We start from the raw sequence: 18,430 nt of genomic DNA on the forward strand, positions 1-18,430 counted from the left end.
TCTCTCAGCTCCACTGAATGATTGAGTCTATGTCATGCCAAAGTCGGGACCATTCCTCGTCGGAGATATCACGGCCGAGGTGTTCTTCACATTGACTCATATATCGAGGACGAGGAGAGATGGCAGTAGAGAGCAGGAGACTGTAAATGAATGAGATCACGCCCCACATGGAGGAGGTCCGAGAGAGAAAGGCCTCAAAGGATGTAGGTGGCCTGGTTGCAGCGTCTCGCACCTCGGGCGACAGCGCCCAGTGGAGCATTTGAGTGTGATGGAATCGCTCCGTTTGCTGAACTGCGTAGTCTAGCATGCAGTTGTCGAAAGTGAGTGGGGCGAAGCCGTGGAACACATGCATGAGAGCGAGGCAACCCCCGGTCCTCCAGGTGTCGAAAGAACCCTCTCTCGCCGCCGGGGGGAAGGCCGGATTGAAATGGATAGGGGTAAAGGGGGAAGGAAAGGACGTCCACCTCCCCGTCGTCAGAGACCGAATCCCATACCTTCAAGGTGGTGCTAGTAGGCGTACTGATGTAAGTGTTCTGTCCCCCTTGGGTTTCCATACTAGGTCCCAAATAAACCTGCCTGCCACACTCCTGTCCATGTGGAGCCAGTGTTTCTCAGACTCAGTCTGAGTCCACTCAACCAGGACTCGGAGCTGCCCTGCCTTGTAGTACAGGTGCATATCTGGCAGACCTACCCCTCCGTTCTTTAAAGGGCGCCGAAGGGTTACGAAGGAGAATCGAGCTCGGCCCCCCTGCCAGATGTGACGCAGGATCATGGTCTTCAGGTGACGAAAGAAGTCCCCGTCCAGAACAATGGGCAGTGCTTGAAAAAGATATAAGAGTTTGGGAAGCATGGACATTTTGACCGCATGGATTCGTCCTAGCCAGGATGTAAACATAGGCTTCCACCGGGCCAGCTCGCTCTGTATCTGCGCCAACAAGGGGGGAAAATTGGCGGCATAAAGTTTCTCGACACTGGAGTTCAGCTGAACTCCTAGATATTATATTGAGGAGCGGAACCAGGACAGGGGCGAGAGCGGCCGGAGGTGTTCCACCTCGGCAGGTGGGAGCGTAAGATTAAGAATGTAGGATTTACTGTGGTTGATTTTAAAACTGGCTACCTTCTCTAAGCGTGACAAGACGTCCTGTACATGAGGGAGAGAGTGTGCCGGGTCCGCCAGGGAGAAAAGCACATCGTCCGCGAAGAGGGAGATTTTATGCTGTTCCCCCGAAAAGGGGAGACCTCGTATGTCCAGGTTCTCCCTCACCATCAGCGCCAGGGGTTCTATACTGAGAGCAAAAAGTAGAGGAGACAGGGGGCAACCCTGTCTTGTACCACAAGAGTGCGGAAAGAACGATGACAGATGCCCATTGACAATGACTCTAGATCGGGGACTACTGTAGTTGGCCCTCAGCATGGAGATGAATTTAGAGGAAAAGCCGAAAGCCTCTAGGGTGCGGAACAAGAAGCCCCAGTCCACCCGGTTGAAGGCTTTTTCAGCATCGAGGCCCACTAGGAATGCTAGGATCTTGAATCTGTTGGCCTCTGCAATTAAGTGGATCATTCTCCTGGTGTTGTCATGGGTCTGGCGACCTGTGATGAAGCCAGATTGATCTGGGTGGATGAGGGCTGGCATTAAGTCCTGGAGCCTAGCAGCAATGATGGATGAGTACAATTTAGCATCTAAGGCTATAGGCCTATATGATGCACATCTTAAGAGGTCCTTCCCCGCCTTAGGGATGACTGATATTACAGCCTCCGCCATGGAGCCTGAAGTCAGGCCTGACTCCCCCATGTTATTAAACAGTTGCGCCAGGAAGTCACACAACTCCGAGGCAAAGGTCTGATAAAAGGGGGCGGTGAAGATGTCCAGCCCTGGTGCTTTGTGAAGTTTCAGAGCTTTAATGGCAGTCAGCACTTCTTCCCTAGTGAAGGGAGCCGCAAGCAGTTCATTCCATTCTTTGGAGACCTGGGGGAGTGGGTGTGTTCCTAGATATGCAATTTGGTCCCCGGGGTCCAGAGCGTCCGCCGAGTACAAAGCAGCGTAAAAGTCGCCAAATAGCTCAGCCTTGGACGAGTCTTTGTGCATCAGGGTGCCTGATGGGTCCTGGAGGCCTCCTATATATTCTTTCTCACTCTTATCCCTGAGTTGGCGGGCCAGGTGCTTCCCCACTTTGTTCCCCTGAGAATAGGAGAGGCGTCGTAGTTTCAATAGTGTGAACTCTGCCCTGTTATTATAGTGGGCCTTGAGTTTTCCCCTGACTGCTGTCAGTGGTCTCAGTGTTATCCGAGAGGGATTTTGTTTGTGTGCCAATTCAAGGGCGGAGAGCTCCCTTTCAAGCGCCTCCCTTTCCTCTCGTCTAAGCTTGTTAAGGGCGGATATTAGAGCTATGCATTTGCCCCTTATTGTTGCCTTAAAGGCATCCCAAAGGTTAAAAATCGATGTATCCTCCTCCTGATTGAGTTAAAAAAAGTCACGAAAAGCCGTGCGGAGATTTTGGCAGGATGATTTGTCCCGGGTCAGGGACATTGGGAAGTACCACTTGCGATGGGGGGTCGCCCCCGGAATCCAACTCAAGCACACCGCCAGAAGACTGTGATCGGAGACGGATAGGGGGAATATTTCACTCTCCCGAAGGTCTCCCCTCAGTGATTGGCTCAGAAAAATGTGATCCAGCCGCGAGTATGTGTGGTGGACATGGGAGAAAAAAGTGTAGTCTCTGGTCTGGGGTTGGAGAGTGCATCAGCTATGAGTAAGGCCAAGGCTCTCCATGGTGTTTTGCGTGTCTGAGGAAAAAAGGCCTGCCTCTGTTCGCTGATGATGAGAGCAATCTAGTTCCTTATCCCATACCAGGTTAAAGTCACCCATGACCACCAAGGCGCCTTCTACAAAGTTCTCCACCTCCCGCAACAAGCCCTGAAGGAACCCATTTTGACCTGCATTGGGAGCATACAGGACTAGAAACGTACAGAGCTTGCCAAGGAGCATTCCCTTAACCATAAGCCACCGACCCTCCCTGTCACTACGCACGCCCATAGGTTGGTATTGCAGGTTGTATCGATATAAAAGGGCCACCCCCCTGTGTTTTGTGGAGGCAGAGGATCTGTAAATAAGGGGGAACTGCTTATTCTTGAGGCGGGTTTCATCCTTTCGGGCCAGATGGGTATCCTGGAGCCCCACTACGTCAAGATGATGATCCACACTTTCTGCCTTTTCTGGGGGGAGTTAAGACCTTTCAAGTTCCACATTCCCAGTGTAATAGGCATCAGGTATAAGGTCTCCTCCCCAGCTCAATCATAGGAAGAGTATAGGCAGCGCCAGACATGTCTCCCCGAGGCATCCCCCCCTCGTTCCCCCCAAGAGCGCGCGATACCCAGGACATGTCCCTCCCCGAAAGGCACCTCCTCCTTGGTCGGGGCGGTTGCATCTGTAAATCACCGAAGCAACAGCTTCACCTCGCTCGTGTTGGCTAACTGCCGGATCCGGGCCCTCCGCCATTGCTGAGCAGCCCACTCTCTGCCACTCTCTGCCAGGTAGGGGAGCAGGATCTTCGTCTTGCTGGGGATGTACCTTCTCTGCGAGGCGAGGGTGCTTCGTCCATGCCCAGGAGGTCCCGAGCCGCGACAAAGATCTGATCTTCACTAATCTGTTTTGTCACCGGAAAATTAGGCGGAAGGGGTGACCCCAAGAGTAGGCCACGTTATGGTCCCGTAGAAACGCTGTTACCGGTCGAAAGTCCCAGCGTTTCTGTAGCGTGGAGGCCGCCAAGTCCTGGAATAGCTGGGGGTGATGCCCTCGGAACTGTAATGGGTTAGTGTCCCTGGCCTTCCTAAGTATGCGCTCATTTAGTTGAAAGTCATGTAAGCAGACCAGGATATCAGGAGGTGGCGACCGCGCACCACGTGGCAACCCAACACGGTGTACTCTGTCCATACGGCTCTCCGTAAGGTTGTTCTCCGCCAAAATCTGGAGGAAGAGGGCCTCCACATATCCTCGCAGGTCACCCCCCTCGCCTTCCCAGGGGACCGCTCGAATCCTGATGTTGTTGCGGCAGGACCGATTCTCCAAATCCTCGCAGTGGGCCTGCAGATCCAGGTTCTGCTCTTGAAGCCTGATCATGTCCTGCTGAAGTTGGTGCACATCACCCGCCAGACATCCACTACCCGGACGCCTCGGAGGATTGATGCACGCAAGAGGACTGCACCGACCTGGCAATACTAGTGTACCGATGTTTCTCAGTAAGCCTGGCTACAACCGCACGCCTTTTTACCTAGAAATCCGGTGACAGATACTTTGTTCTCTGCATTTACCCATATGGAAACTGTACCTACCCTCCCTGTGTCACACCGTGACACCATCCAAATCCACTACACGGATTTTCCGCAAGCCGTGCACCAATCCTGAAACCCTCCCAATTCTTTCAATTTCTCTAAGCAGACTCACGCATATTCAGGCAACAGGCGTCCTATTAGCACGCCTCGTTTACTCTACGCGTTACAAACGCTCCAGCCCTGATGAGACACGGCCGTTTCACGCTGTGACGAAACACGTGTCGGCTTCTTTTTTCATTTATACTTTTCACATGAACGTACTACTTGGATGTACTATACACACCTCCTGTGAATAAATTTTTATAAACATCAACAAGACCCTTGAATTGGTTTTTCCATCACGGTACAAGAAAACCATTACAGTTTCCACTTGGAAACAACGCAACACATTCGTGTGCACAGGACTCTGTTCATCACCCGCCAGGCTCCTTCAATGTCGCCACCCGGTCACCAATGCCATCTACATCCAGCCGCACCTCACGCAAGTCGGAGGCCAACTGGGAACGTAGTTCGGAAATGTCCTCCTTGATGGCCGAGAAGAGTTCGATCATGAACGCTTTAGTAGCGTTGTCTCCTTTCGAGGGTGACTTGCTAGGGCCAGGGGGCGAAGCAGGCGAGCCTTTCCCGGGGCCATCCTTCCCAGGCTTATACGTGCGGTTCCTGGTCGACATGGCGGAGGTTCTGAAGAGCCGGGGGCAGCAGGGTAGGAGTGCTCTCGGCAGGACGGGGTCTCAGTGCTCCGAAATGCAAACCTAGTCTCTAGGAGCGGTCTATAGATCGTTCGAGGCCCCCTTAGCTGCCAATAGTATCAGATCTCGGCCAGGGGCCCAACTGGGCCTGCAATCCTTGCCCTGTCCTGATCAAGTGGCCGGGCTCGTCGTACGAGGGGACCCCGCTGGAGCATGGGCCGGTGGGCGTTTTGAAGAGTCTTGGGCCGTAGTCGGTCTCCGCGGCACGTAGAGCCAATTTCAGTCCCGGAGGGGAGGCCAGCTGAGCCTCCCCAGGTCCCGAACGTCCCCACTCCTCTCCGAAGCCACCCAACCTCGGTGGGCGCTGGCCGATCAGTTCTTCTTCTCCATAGCGTTCCGGCCTCAGTGGTCGCCAGCCGATCTATTCTTCACCGGAGCTGTCCGGCCAGGCGATCGCCCGCCGAGGGCCGTGCAAGGGTGACGCAGGGCGCAGCTCTCAGGACAGTCGCTGTAGAGGGTGGGAGTCCAAGGCCCTCCGGGGAGGCGATTCACGGAGATCTCCGAGGGTCTCTGGCAAGGCTGTGTAGGCCTCACGGGCCACCGCTGCGTCGCACCATCTATCTCCGTCTCCGCTTGTCGTAGCTGAATGGAGGAAGGACCAAAGCAAGCTGGGGCACCTCAGGCACCCCCGTGACTCAATTATCGGGGTAAAGCTAGCCCCCAAGAAGCTATACAAGGCTAAGAAGGGCTTGTGGCACCGGGTGGACTCGCAGGCACGTCTTACTCCGTCGCCATCTTGGCCACGCCCCTATTGCGTCCTTTTGAAGAAGTGACAGGACTTCTTGTTTGAGCAGAGTAAGGTGTTCTGCCCACATTGGACGCTGTCTGGGTGGTATGTGTGGAGGGGTTGCTGTAAGTTCCAGGCAGTAGCCAGACTGGATAATTTATCTTGCCCACTTGTCTGTTGAGATGGAATTCCAGACAGGTAGGAGCTGTGTTAATCTGCCCCCCACAGGAGTTGAATGCTGTTGGGGAGCAGAGGAAAGTCACTGTTTTGTGTTGGAGGAGGTTTGATTATTGTTGTTACTCCGACCTTTTCCTTTGTTGTTGTTTCCTCTATATCCTCCTCTAAAATATCCTTTGTAAGAGGATGTTTGTGTGTTTGTATTAAAGGATGTTGTATTGTCTGCTCCAGACTGTTTGGAGCCTCCTCTGTAGAAGGAGCGACGAAAGGAACTTTTAGCTTTGTGTGGACTGTAAAGCTCCCATAGATTTGGCAGTGTATGTATCCTTCTTCATCTTTTCAAGTGCTGTGTCTACCTCTGGTCAGAACAATTGTTTTTGATTAAATGGTTGATTTATAATGGTAGTTTGCACTTCCTATTTAAATCCTGAAATGCGTAGCCACGCATGTCTTCTAAGTATGACACTAGTGTTGACAGCTCTGGATGCAGTGTCTGCCACATCAAGTGCACACTTGATTGAGGCGTTGGAAATTAGCTTGCCTTCTTGTATAAGGTCATTTGCCTGCACCTTATATTGGTGAGGTAGATGTTCCAGTAGTTTCTCTAACTGATCATAAAGAGCCCTATCATATCTTGAAAGGAGGGCTTGTGTGTTAGCTATACGCCATATGTTCGAAGCTTGCACAGCTATTCTTTTGCCTGAAGCATCTATTACTTTAGATTCTTTGTCAGGTGGGGGTGTCTCCCCTGACATTTGTGAATTTGCCCTTTTCCTAGCATTTGATACAACTAGTGAATCTAATGGTAGTTGTCCTTTAATGTAGGCTGGATCTGCAGGTGCAGGCCTATATTTTTTCTCAATTCTAGGGTTTAGGATCCTAGTACGTACAGGGTCTTTAAATATCTCTGGAGCGTGTTTGATGACCCCTTTAATCATAGGAAGAATTTGAACAGACCTTTGCGATTGTTCAAATGTGTCTAAAAGAAAATCTTCCTCTGCCGCATCACAGTGCATAGTGACTCCCTGGTAAATGGCAGCTCTGTTCAGCAGGTGTCCAAAACTAATATTATCTTCTGGGGGAGAAGGTTTTGATGGCTATGACTGTGGGTCAGGAATATCTGGTGCATCCTGTGGGTTCGGGTACTCCCAGTCTGTATCATCTATAGGGTATGGGAAAGGCTCATCTGGGTCTATCCCTCTTCCTAAACTATACTCATCATCATTTTGAGGTGAGTGTGAAGACAGAAGAGGAGAATATGAAGGGGAAATCTGTGGTGAATTGTTAAAAGGAACATGGGATGAAGGAGAAGGAAGTATAGGAGAAGAAGGGTGCATAGGAGATGTGGCAGAGTCCTTCTTCTTGGCAGGTACTACTGTTGTGGGTGTTGTATCTGCCTTCCTCTTCTTGTGTGGTATAGTGGATACAGCACCTGTCTTTGGGTCAATGTAGATCTTCTTTTGCAGAGGATCAGGTTGGAAAAGTTCTTCTCCTTGTGTAACCTTTGTTGGCGCCAATATTTTCAGATCCAAACGAGGTTGCTGCTTGTCTTTAGCCTCAGGAGGTGTTACAGTGTCCTTTGGCGTAGAAGGTGTTGTTTTTGGTGTGGTAGGCTGTTTCGAGCGCTTGGGTGCATCGGAATGAGACCTTGTCGGTTTCGATACCGAAAGTGATGGCTCCGGAGTGGAAGCTGTTCTCGTCGGCTTCGAGGCGTCGGATGCTGGCTTTGCACCTTTGTCTTTAGAAGTCAACGGAGTAGAGACTTCTTTTGGTTTCGGTGCCGATGGAGCTGGTGGGATCGGCATGTGCGGCTTGCTCGGTAAGGAGCTGCAGGAAGGCTTACTTCTTTTCTTTGGAGCCGGGCTCGATGGCGGGGCTTTCGAAGTGATTTTTCGGTCTTGACTGGGCCCAGGAGTCGGAGTGTTGACCTTCGCCTTCGGTATGGGTGCTGTGTGTGGTGCAGGAGCAGTAGTACTCAGGCGCTGACCCGATGGTATGGAGTCATCTGAGTCGTCTGCCTCCAATACGACGATTTGGAGTTCATCGGAATCCTCTTCGAGAACGAGAGGAACCTCCTCGTCGAAGATATCCACCGGTTTCCGGAGCTGGTCTCTGCATGTCGTGTCAATGGGCCCTCCGATCTCGGATGGTTTTCTTGGATCGAAAGGACGCGCAGGCTGCACTACTGGGTTCGTCGTGTTCTGGCGATAAGCACAGGTTACAGACCACGTGGTGGTCACTGCATGGAAACTTTGTTCCACACACGGGGCATTTCTTGAATGCCGTCCTTTCCATGACGTGTAGGCCTCATGGCGTGGATAGGCCCAACGGCCCGCGTCGATGACCGGAATCGAGCTGATGGAGTCAAAAACGATGTTAGTCGATATCAAAGGAAGTTAGGTGACGTTTAAATAAGTTTTTGCTCTTCAAAGTACTTGAAAAGTAGATGTCGAGCCGGGCCGGAAAAATTCATCCGAACCCAGTGGCCGAAAAAAACAATCTAAGGATGGAGCCGATGCCCATGCGCACTATCGTCCAAGGGAGGAGTCACCTATCTAGTGACTACAAAAGACTTCTTCCAAGACGGCAACAACATGCAATCATCCGAGCCCAACACCAGGTGGTGATCTAATGCACAGTGTAGTAACAGCAGCTCATATGACTCGAACACTATGTTTTGGAATGTGAAATATGCCAAAAGTTGAAAGTCTCTACTTAAAGATCAATCAAACAAGATGGCCAAAATGGCTCCAGTCATTTCCAAAACTAACTTAAACAGCGAAGACTTCTCGATCTCCAACTCTTTGGAGAGGGAACTAAAAAAGGCTGCGGATGACATGGAAATAAAGAAGGGCCAGGGAGGTAAGTTGCTGGATGATCTAGAATCAGCTGAACTCAAAAACAATGCCAGATGGTCAGATTTTACACAGGTTAGTGATTTAGGCATTTCAAAGATCATGGCGACCTCGAAACCTAACAATCATTACAATGATCCCCTACCGGCGAAATGCTGGTCCTCCATAAATCACCTGCTAATCCTGGCTTGGGCAAAGATTAATGCATCGTTGTCACAATGTCAAATACCGGCCTGCTTAAAAACAGGACAAGTCATCCCGCTACTAAAAAATACGTCTGAGAACCCCTTAGATGCAAACAATTTTAGACCGGTAACAAATATTCCCATGTTGGCCAAAATTATGGAAAAATTTGTCCAACAACAATTGAGCCTACACATCTCTGACTTCAAGCTTCTAAACAATTGCCAATCTGGTTTCCGTCCAAAACCACAGTACAGAAACTGCGATACTGCACATAGTAGATAACGCTTTACTGGCTCTTGATCATAATGAAACATGCCTACTAATCTTACTGGACTTGTCATCAGCTTTCGACACGGTGAACCATGCCTATATACTCGATCGACTAAAAAACAGGATGGGATTTGAGGGTACAGTGCTATCCTGGTTCCGCTCCTTTCGGGAGAATAGATCACAAAAATTCATTGTCAACCAGACCCTTTCAAGCGCAACCGACAATACTATAGGAGTCCCACAAAGTTCAACGCTATCTCCATCACTCTTTAATCTATACATAGAACCTCTTACGGAAATACTTCGAAAAGATAACATTGCTTTCCATATGTATGCTGATGACACTCAGCTATACATTAAGATTGCCTCGACTGATGATATAAAGACAATGAACCTAGCTCTAACAAGAACACTTCAATGGCTAACCAAGAACCACCTAAAACTAAATGCTCAAAAAATGTAATTCCTTCTGATTACCCCTAAAAAAAGCAAAACATCGATGGCAGGATGGTCCAACCTCGTCAGTGCTCTAAAGTGCACTCCGAAGATTGTGGAGTCAACTAAATCTCTGGGTATCATTCTGGACAAAACCTTAATATGTCTGCACATATCAACACAATGGCAAAAAACGCCATATTCTACTTGAGTTACTTACGAAAACTAAAACCTTTTTTAAATAAAGCAGACCTCAAGACAGCAATTCAATCATTGGTCATCTCAAGGATTGAATATGGTTGCACAACCTTAGCTGGACTCCCTAAGATCTCAACTGCCCTGTTGAAAGCATGTCTTAATGCAGCCACAAGACTCATAACGGGATCCAAAAAAGCCAACCATATTTCCCCCCACTTGAAAGCTCTCAACTGGTTTCCGTTCAAAGCACAAATTCAGTTCACGCTGGCATGCATTACCCACAAAGCAATACACAACAAGACTCCAGTCTACCTCGCCCAGAAACTTACGCTGTCGGGAGGGTCATGTTCCTCCAGGAGCAAGGCTTATCTACTACTGAAACCTGCGCGCTTCCATAAGAACGTATGACCGAGCATTCTCAGGGGCCGCACCGAGAATTTGGAACGCCCTCCCCCCGACTTGAGAAGAATTCCAACCATCGCAAAATTAAAAAAAGAAGTAACATCGTTGTATATATGAGGAAATTTCTCCCTTAATTCCTTAAAACTGTTCTTTATTTATTTCATCCTGCCTGGGGGGCACAATTTTCATACTACCAGCTTCACTGTACAATGTTGGTCTTTTATACCCGTTTTTATCTCATTATTTTTAAAAAACAATGTCTAAGACTTTATGGTAATCTATCAGTGAACCTTTTAGCCCCTTGGAATGGCAATTACTGCAAACACCTATGTCTAGTAATATGTAAAGTTAGGATTGTTGTTTAAATGCTATTGTAAAGAGCTCTGACACCCTTTGCTGGGTCATGTTCGCGCTATAGAAAACACAAAAAATAAATAAAAAAAATAAACATTTCAGATAAACCATTAGCTTGCGTTTACCTTGACCACTGCGGTTCCTTACAGAGGGATGGCAACTATAAATATATCATGATCGCAGTGGATTCGTGTTCAAGATTCATTTGGATGTGGCCTCGGCGCTCGGCTGACGCTCCAACTGTTATAAAAGATTTGCGAGTCTTTATCGGCCAATACGCAGTCGACACGCTACATTCTGACCAGAGTCCTGAGTTTAGCTCTCGAGCTTACAAGGAGGCCATGGCCAATCTGGGCGTTGCATTGCGGTACTCTAGTCCATCCCATCCTGAGAGAAATTCAGTAGTGGAGAGAAAAAACCGGGACATAAAGCAATCTATAACAGCTAGGGTATTAGGATTGGGTGACGGGTAGGTCAAACATCTAATAAGTGTCCAACGTAGTCTTAACAATCTGCCAAGAAGTTCTCTAGAGGGTATCACTCCATATGAAGTCCTTTTTGGGACCAGAATGTTAATAGCGGACCTCGATTGTCAGACTTCAATGGTAGACGAAACACTCTTTGATATCAAAGATAGTTTGGCTGTCTTACAGGACTTAAATGAAATAAGAAGGAAACAAAGTAACGTGTTCATGAAGCCAACCACCACTGAAGAGAAACTGACCGTCCCAACAAGGCCTGTCTGGATCCCAATGCTCGGTGATCTGGTAGAGAAAAGATTGTGGACAAGAAGGAATTTGGGCATTCTTACTGACAACCAGTACCTGTCCTAGCAATTCACGGATCAAGACCAGTATTACTGCCGCCCCTTGCTGGAAAAAAGGAGAACAGGTTCGTGTCTATCAACCTGGTCATACAACCTCATGTGGCCGATCATAAGCAGTAGGCCAAGTGGACTCCTCCAATGTAGCAGACGCTCAGCTCTGGCTATTATCCAAAAGGTTCAAACTGAGAGACTCATCACCTTTGAAGAATCTGCAGTGCGAAATGAAGGACTAAGCAACAGAGCTATGGAACTTGTACCTCTTGAAACCAAATAACAGTTCGTCAAGAAACGCCTGTCTACAATAAAGTAGCATCTGACTACACAAATGTTACAAGTAATCCTGAGGTTCCAGCGATTTCAACGAATCCCGATGCAATCTCAACAATTGACAGAACTGCCTCTGGCTATTTCATTAACTTTGATACATTTTCCGAGGATCCAAGCGAGCCTAAAACTGCGCCAGTGAAAAGATCTTTGAAAGAACAAGCAACAGACCCTTTTCATCACCTGGAAAAGACTTTCACCATGGATTGAACTTTGGATTGTGTTGGGTGTGCTTTTTCTTCTACTTTGGTTGACTCTGGTAATAACTTTGGGAATGCTGATAAATGGAAGATATGTCACAATGGACACAGCAAATAAGAACATCAACTTACTTCTCAAGCCACACAAATCATCCCATCGTGAACAAAGAGACTTGTCATCAGTGAACATCACAGCCGTTCCTATACCAGGGAGTATAGCTTTGGACAGAACTAATTATGACTGTTTGGCCCATCAGAGCTGTTGAAGATTCCACACCAGTTCAAGATTTCCTTGAATGACTGTTTCATCTAGTACCTTTTCTGATGATTGGGACTTTGAGACTGTTAATAATATGATGTCAGACTTTACAAATCATGAATACTTAGAAGGTTCATCAGATTTAATCACCATGGTCATCATTTCTTGCACAAATCTGCAAATCCTAGAAATGTATTAATGTATAACCAAAGGGTAGCTCCAAAAAGTTTTTTTAGAAAATGTCCGTACTTTTCAGGGTTTAATGTATCCAATCCGGAATCATTTTACTTTAAAAATCTAAACAAAAACAGGAATGAAAAGTATGTTAACAAATACCAAGCACATTTATTCTACATCCTTTTATGCTCAACTGTCTTCACTAGGTTTCGAATTTTGGAAAGACAACATTGAGACAAAAACTGTCTAGGGCACAAACGATTGGCAAGTGCAGGGGATAGAAGCTTTATTTAGAGCCTGCTTCATCCTTGAGCAAATTAGGTTTTTGAATGACACTGTCCAACAGATGTCTTGTCTTGGGTTAGCAAAGATAAAAGACTTGAACAATCCGTCTATACCTACACCTACACCTACACCTGTTAGTGATAACACTTCAGAGGGGGGAGTCGACATACATACTATTTTGCATCACAACAGAACAGATACAGATTGTAATAAATGGTTGATCTGGCCCACAGACACAAACAACTGTCAAGATAGATTCCTGAATAAAACAAAGGGGTTCACATTTATTCGGCCAGAACCAAGATATGTTCAAAAACAGCATCCAGGAATAGTAACAACATACAGTGTAGGGAAACTTTGCCTTGATTGGATACATAGATCTACAGTTAAGGATGTAAAGCAACACTTATCTTTGCTTAAAGATGCCGCTGATCTTAGGGAATTGTTGCTAGGACCAAGAACACTGCGTCATAAACGTTTTATATATGCCGGTATCTTTGCTGCTTATAATAAAACGTGGAAAATTACGCAAGCAGAGACTGCAGAACGAGTACGAGAAGTTGATCGTATTAATTTTGAAAAATCTCTCTCTGTGGTTGACAATGGGTTAACGACTCTGTGGTCCAGGATATATTCTTTATGTAGCATAGTGTCTTCTGCCATAGGCATCATGGAACAGGACTTGCCATCTTGGTGGACCGTCTAGCCGCGGCAGGGATAGCTGGAAACGTGTTGGGCTGGCTAAAAAGCTTTTTAGCAAATAGGTGACAAGTGGTCACCTTAGGTCAATTTAGGTCAGAAGAAAAATGGCTCAGTTCAGGAGTGCCTCAGGGCTCCTGCTTGAGCCCGACACTTTTCAATGTATAGATGGCCCCCCTGATTGCTCTCATATCATCCTTTATTATCAATACCATCTCGTATGCGGATGATACACAGCTGATCCTGGTGATGGAGGATGACACCGGTGAGGCTGAAATGAAGCTCAAAAACTGCCTAAAAGCCACGTTCCAATGGATGAGCGTGAACCATCTCAAATGCAATTCAGGAAAAACTGAGATCTTGCCGTATGGAAAAGGTAATCTGTTTAACCCCATGTTATGGTGGCCAGAGGATGCCACCGTCCCCCCAAACACTGCTCTATCAGTCCGAAATTTAGGGATCAGATTTGATTCCTCTCTGACTTTTAAACAACAAGCAGTGGCCATGGCAGAAACATGTTTCGGCATCATAAAGGGGCTCAGAAAATTCTTTGACCTAATACCACTCCCAGGATGAAAAATAGGTGCAGTAGCACTTATAACATCAAGCCTCGACTACTGCAACAGCCTATATGCAGGGACAAATAGGATGGTCTGCCATAAGCTGCAAATGGTGCAACATACAGCGGCAAGACTGGTGCTGGGATGGAATAGGAGGACGTCAGCCTTAGCAGAAATGGATATTTTACATTGGCTGCCGATTCATAAACCGGTTCTTTTCAAAGTTCTTCTAATTACCTTTAGGGCCTTCTATGGAAAAGGACCTAACTACATTCAGAGCATGTTCAGACACTACGCTCCCACACTTAGTTTGAGATCCCAAAAGGCTAACCTCCTCACCATCCCTAATTTCAGACTGAAAAGGAGAGGAGGAAAGGCCCTGGCAGTTTTGGGTTCCAAAGCGTGGAACATACTCCCATCGTCCCTACATCAAATTGCATCAGAAACAATCTTCAGAAAGACCCTCAAAACATGGATATACAATCTATCCGATACCCTATGCAAAAACCTAATTTGAATATGCAGACCATTCTTCTACCATCAGCAAGGCTCGTCATTTTCTGCCATTCCCTTCTAAAGCGCCAAGATGCTCCCTGGAGTGAAGGCTGCGCTATTTAAGAGCTTTTTATATTTACATTTACTTGGTCATGTTGCAACATGGTCAGTCGCAATTACGTTCTATCATGCTAATAGGCTGGACATTGCAAAACCTTCATTCAGGCTATGTGCTGTGATGTTTAATCAATACTACTCCAAAAAATAGAGAGTTTCCCAAGAGACCAGAAAGGACTGGGTATCAAGTATTTATCAAAAAGGAATCCTTTCTGTGTACTAATCTTTCCTTTGGTGACCAAAAGGCCTACACATTCTAATCATTACCAGTTTTATAATTATGGTATTGACACAGATATTAGAATAGGTAATCGTACTCCACACTAGAAAATCTTTTTTACTCTCAAAAGTTTATTTATGTAGAAACATTTATGTTAAAAACCATTGTTTTAAAATTGCAGACAATTAGTATAATAATTTGGGTGCTCTGGTACAATCTTAAATGCTAACTAACAATTCCGATTTACGGTGTCTACCTCAGAGTCACTCTACATTAAAAAGGTCATGCTCACAAAATAAATACAAAAAACTTTTACAACATATACATTTAAGAGTCCCACTGTCGACGCGTTTCGGTGCGTAGGTTACAATTTATGGCACCTTCCTCAGGACGGACGAGTTTAAAACCACAAGATAATTTTACTTCTTTCTAAAAAAGAAAATACACACAATTAATATGCTGTTCCTACAAAGAGTTTTATTCTAGTTGTGGATAAATCTAATGAGGTTTTACTTCTTGTGTGTTAACTGCCCTTACTTGAAGTGTAGGGATTACGGTCCTTCTATTAATTTCCAGGACAGCTGTATCTCCTTATGCAGTTGTGGATCTTTCACTACGAGGTCTTTTTGAATCATTGACTTCTATAATGAGAGAGCATGGAATTATATACCATACTGCAGAGACTTGTGGCCTATTTTTACATTTATCAAGGGCCACTTACTCGTAGGGTTCTTATTGACACATGGTTGAATGGTGTCTATCGAGCAGGTACATGGATACTGATGAAAAACCGTCTTGATTAGGTTGTTGTGCCGTGCCTGTAAAGTACACGTCTGTCAATATATATTTAAATGATGGATGACTAACTGGCGGGTATGGGGGTGGATTAATACATACCAATAGCTTTTGCGTCAAATGCAGACAGTCAGGCTGTTCTTTATTTCTCCCTTTTAAGAGGTATCTCTGTACCTGTGCCAAATTACATGACATTATGATTAGTGCATGTAGGTATGGAAATTCTAGATTGTCTATTTCCTATCTATTGGCTCATTTGATAAAAGATGGTACATACCGGTTCCGGGCTGTATTATCCCTTTTCGCCTGACTTGCAGCTTACTCTCCTTTTCATTGAGCGCTGTAAATGTGCACTGAAGATGGGGAGCTATTATCCGTACAATCCTCTCCCAACCTGAATAGTAGATAAGTAGTGTTTAAATTACTATCATGGCCTATGCCTAGATACAAATTTATTATTCTTCGTACTTATATTTGTAATTCACCTAGTTGCTAGACTAACAGTCTTCAAAGATGCTTAATCTTAGAGCTGATGTCAGAAGAATCTGATTTACTTAACTATGCTATTTAAACTTAAAGTCTATCAATGCACTAAGAATTGCATTGCCTCGTTTGTTCATGTGACATATGCATTTTCATAGTCACAACGAGCACTTGGATTATGTCCCACATTTTGATTATATCCCACATTTTGCCATTAAAATAGTCTTTAGCGTCTATTTCCATGAGGTATAGGGTTCTATATACTCCTCATTGCTCTAACGGGAATTCCAGCCCCCTCTGTTCAGTAGCTATCAGCAGCCTAATTCTTACCCTTAAAGACGGACACTACGGCGAACCTGTTCCTCGCGGCTTCCTGCTTTCTCCACGACTGGTTGAAGCAGTCAAGCACACGGGCTTTAAGTACCCTATCGATTTGCTAATTAGCTGCTAATTAGCTGCTTAATTATCATTTATTACACCTATCGGCAAATCTACTACGTGGGCGCCATATTAGTAGTTTTTAATATCACTGTCTGTGAACTACAAAACCTCGGTTTCAGAGACTTTGGCCGATTAATTTTATCGGATTTGATGGCAAAAGCACCCGATATTCACATTTAATGTTCTTGTAGTACCAGGGTTCATGCATTGTATGGCATCTTATTAACCGTGGAGGTGCTGAGGACGACCTTCGGAGCCATTTTAGTAGTCCCGAGCGTCACTCTCAATGAAACTACATAAACGCGGGTTCGAGACTTAGGTTGTGTTATTTTCTTAAGCCATTTAAGATTGTTGTCCAACCCTCCTCATATTTAAATGTGATTTCTTTATGACCTCGGTCACACATTCAATAGTCTATCATATAAGGGTAATATGCTGAGTGTCAGTTTTACTGTTTAATAGCAGATACCCTAATGTGGGAGCCATTTTGGTAGTTTTGGATGCAAGTCATAAATTGACTACCTAAACACGGGTTCGATCCCCGGACTGTCTCTCTAATAATTTTCTATTTGTTGTACCGCCGTCTGTGTAGTAATTATTTCTTATGTATATTTATCGTCATATGTTGTTTTGCCCTTTGCGTATCATCATTAGTTGCATGCAGTACCGTTTAGGATATAGGTAGTGCATTTTAAGCATCCTATGGCGTCGTCTGCCGTGTTTTTCGTAAAAGGGCATCTGGTTTTCAGGTTCAGTCATTTGCTTTCTGTTATAATGGTTTTTGGAAATTATCGTTCCTTAGCCTAGATTAGATACAAGAAACCCTGACTTGCTCAAATAAAGCTACTGGCTATACATTGTGTGTATTCTGTTAAATGACAATATTTTTATCAATTTACAGGAAGGTATCTTTTTGTGATTGTTGATGGCTATCTCTCATTTCATCTTATACCTGTACATTATAAACAGTGACCTCTTTTTAAAGCAACAATAAGATGCAAATTTTAATGAAAAAGGCAGCAGGATCGATTCCACATTTCTTATTGTCACATTTTGCAACATTTTTATTAGTATTTTGTGCTACTCGATGAGCATGTGCTCAAAATATAATTATAGTGATTTTCATGAGGAATGGTTCTCAAACATTTTAACCCTTTACAATTCGTTTTCTACAGTACTTATACATAAGTCATCAAGCATTAGTTTCAGATTATGTACGTAGGCAGAGATATACACAGTTATCTAATCATTCTATCCCATTCTTCTCGGCCATTTAATCCTTTAATCAATACTACTTCACTGTTTTCAGAATTCAATATCACTGATAAACAGATCAAATTGGCACAAAGGGGAGCAGACAATACGGGGCTGAGCATTGAAAAACTGGAAAGATTGTCATTTACTGTCGCAGAAAAGCCAGTTATGGAATGGATTATAAATGGAACAATCACTCTGCCTGTTACAATTTTCTATTTTCAATATTGCCTACAACATATACCAGCAGGCACATATAAAAGGTTGGGTAAAGAATACATCAAGACATCCTGGGAATTACTGTACACATACAGATATTGGAGTGGGGGTAGTGTTTCTTAGCGGGGAAAATTGTAAAAACGCACTAAGCGGTTCTTGTCAGGGTATAAACTTACATGGGGCCTGCGATAGTTCTTCTAAAAACCTATCCTGCACCTGCAAGGTACACCAGCCGCAGTGATTGATCCAATTTTTGGACAACTCTCGAATGGGAGTTACCTTACGTTGAATGATCGCAGCTGCTGTGGCATGTTGCCAGGATTACCATCTAGTAACTGTGTAAGCCAGGGTCACTTGCTGTATGCAAGTATTGTTTCCTAAAACCAAGACAGCC

At 45.5% G+C, this 18,430-nt stretch overlaps 2 long non-coding RNA genes across 2 annotated transcripts in view; both read right to left on the minus strand.

The window, feature by feature from the left end:
- LOC147737603 (uncharacterized) overlaps positions 1 to 18,430 on the minus strand; it is a 146,754-nt gene that overhangs the window by 26,751 nt on the left and 101,573 nt on the right. The window lies entirely within an intron of this gene.
- LOC147737604 (uncharacterized) lies at positions 15,038 to 15,663 on the minus strand. Its single transcript, XR_015299895.1, has 3 exons — positions 15,566 to 15,663; positions 15,382 to 15,485; positions 15,038 to 15,273 (listed from the first exon to the last, which is right to left on the minus strand). It is a non-coding gene; the product is annotated as an uncharacterized LOC147737604 (long non-coding RNA).

This window comes from Lissotriton vulgaris, chromosome 1_1, assembly GCF_964263255.1.
Source record: "Lissotriton vulgaris chromosome 1_1, aLisVul1.2, whole genome shotgun sequence".
In the NCBI taxonomy this organism is placed as follows: domain Eukaryota; kingdom Metazoa; phylum Chordata; class Amphibia; order Caudata; family Salamandridae; genus Lissotriton; species Lissotriton vulgaris.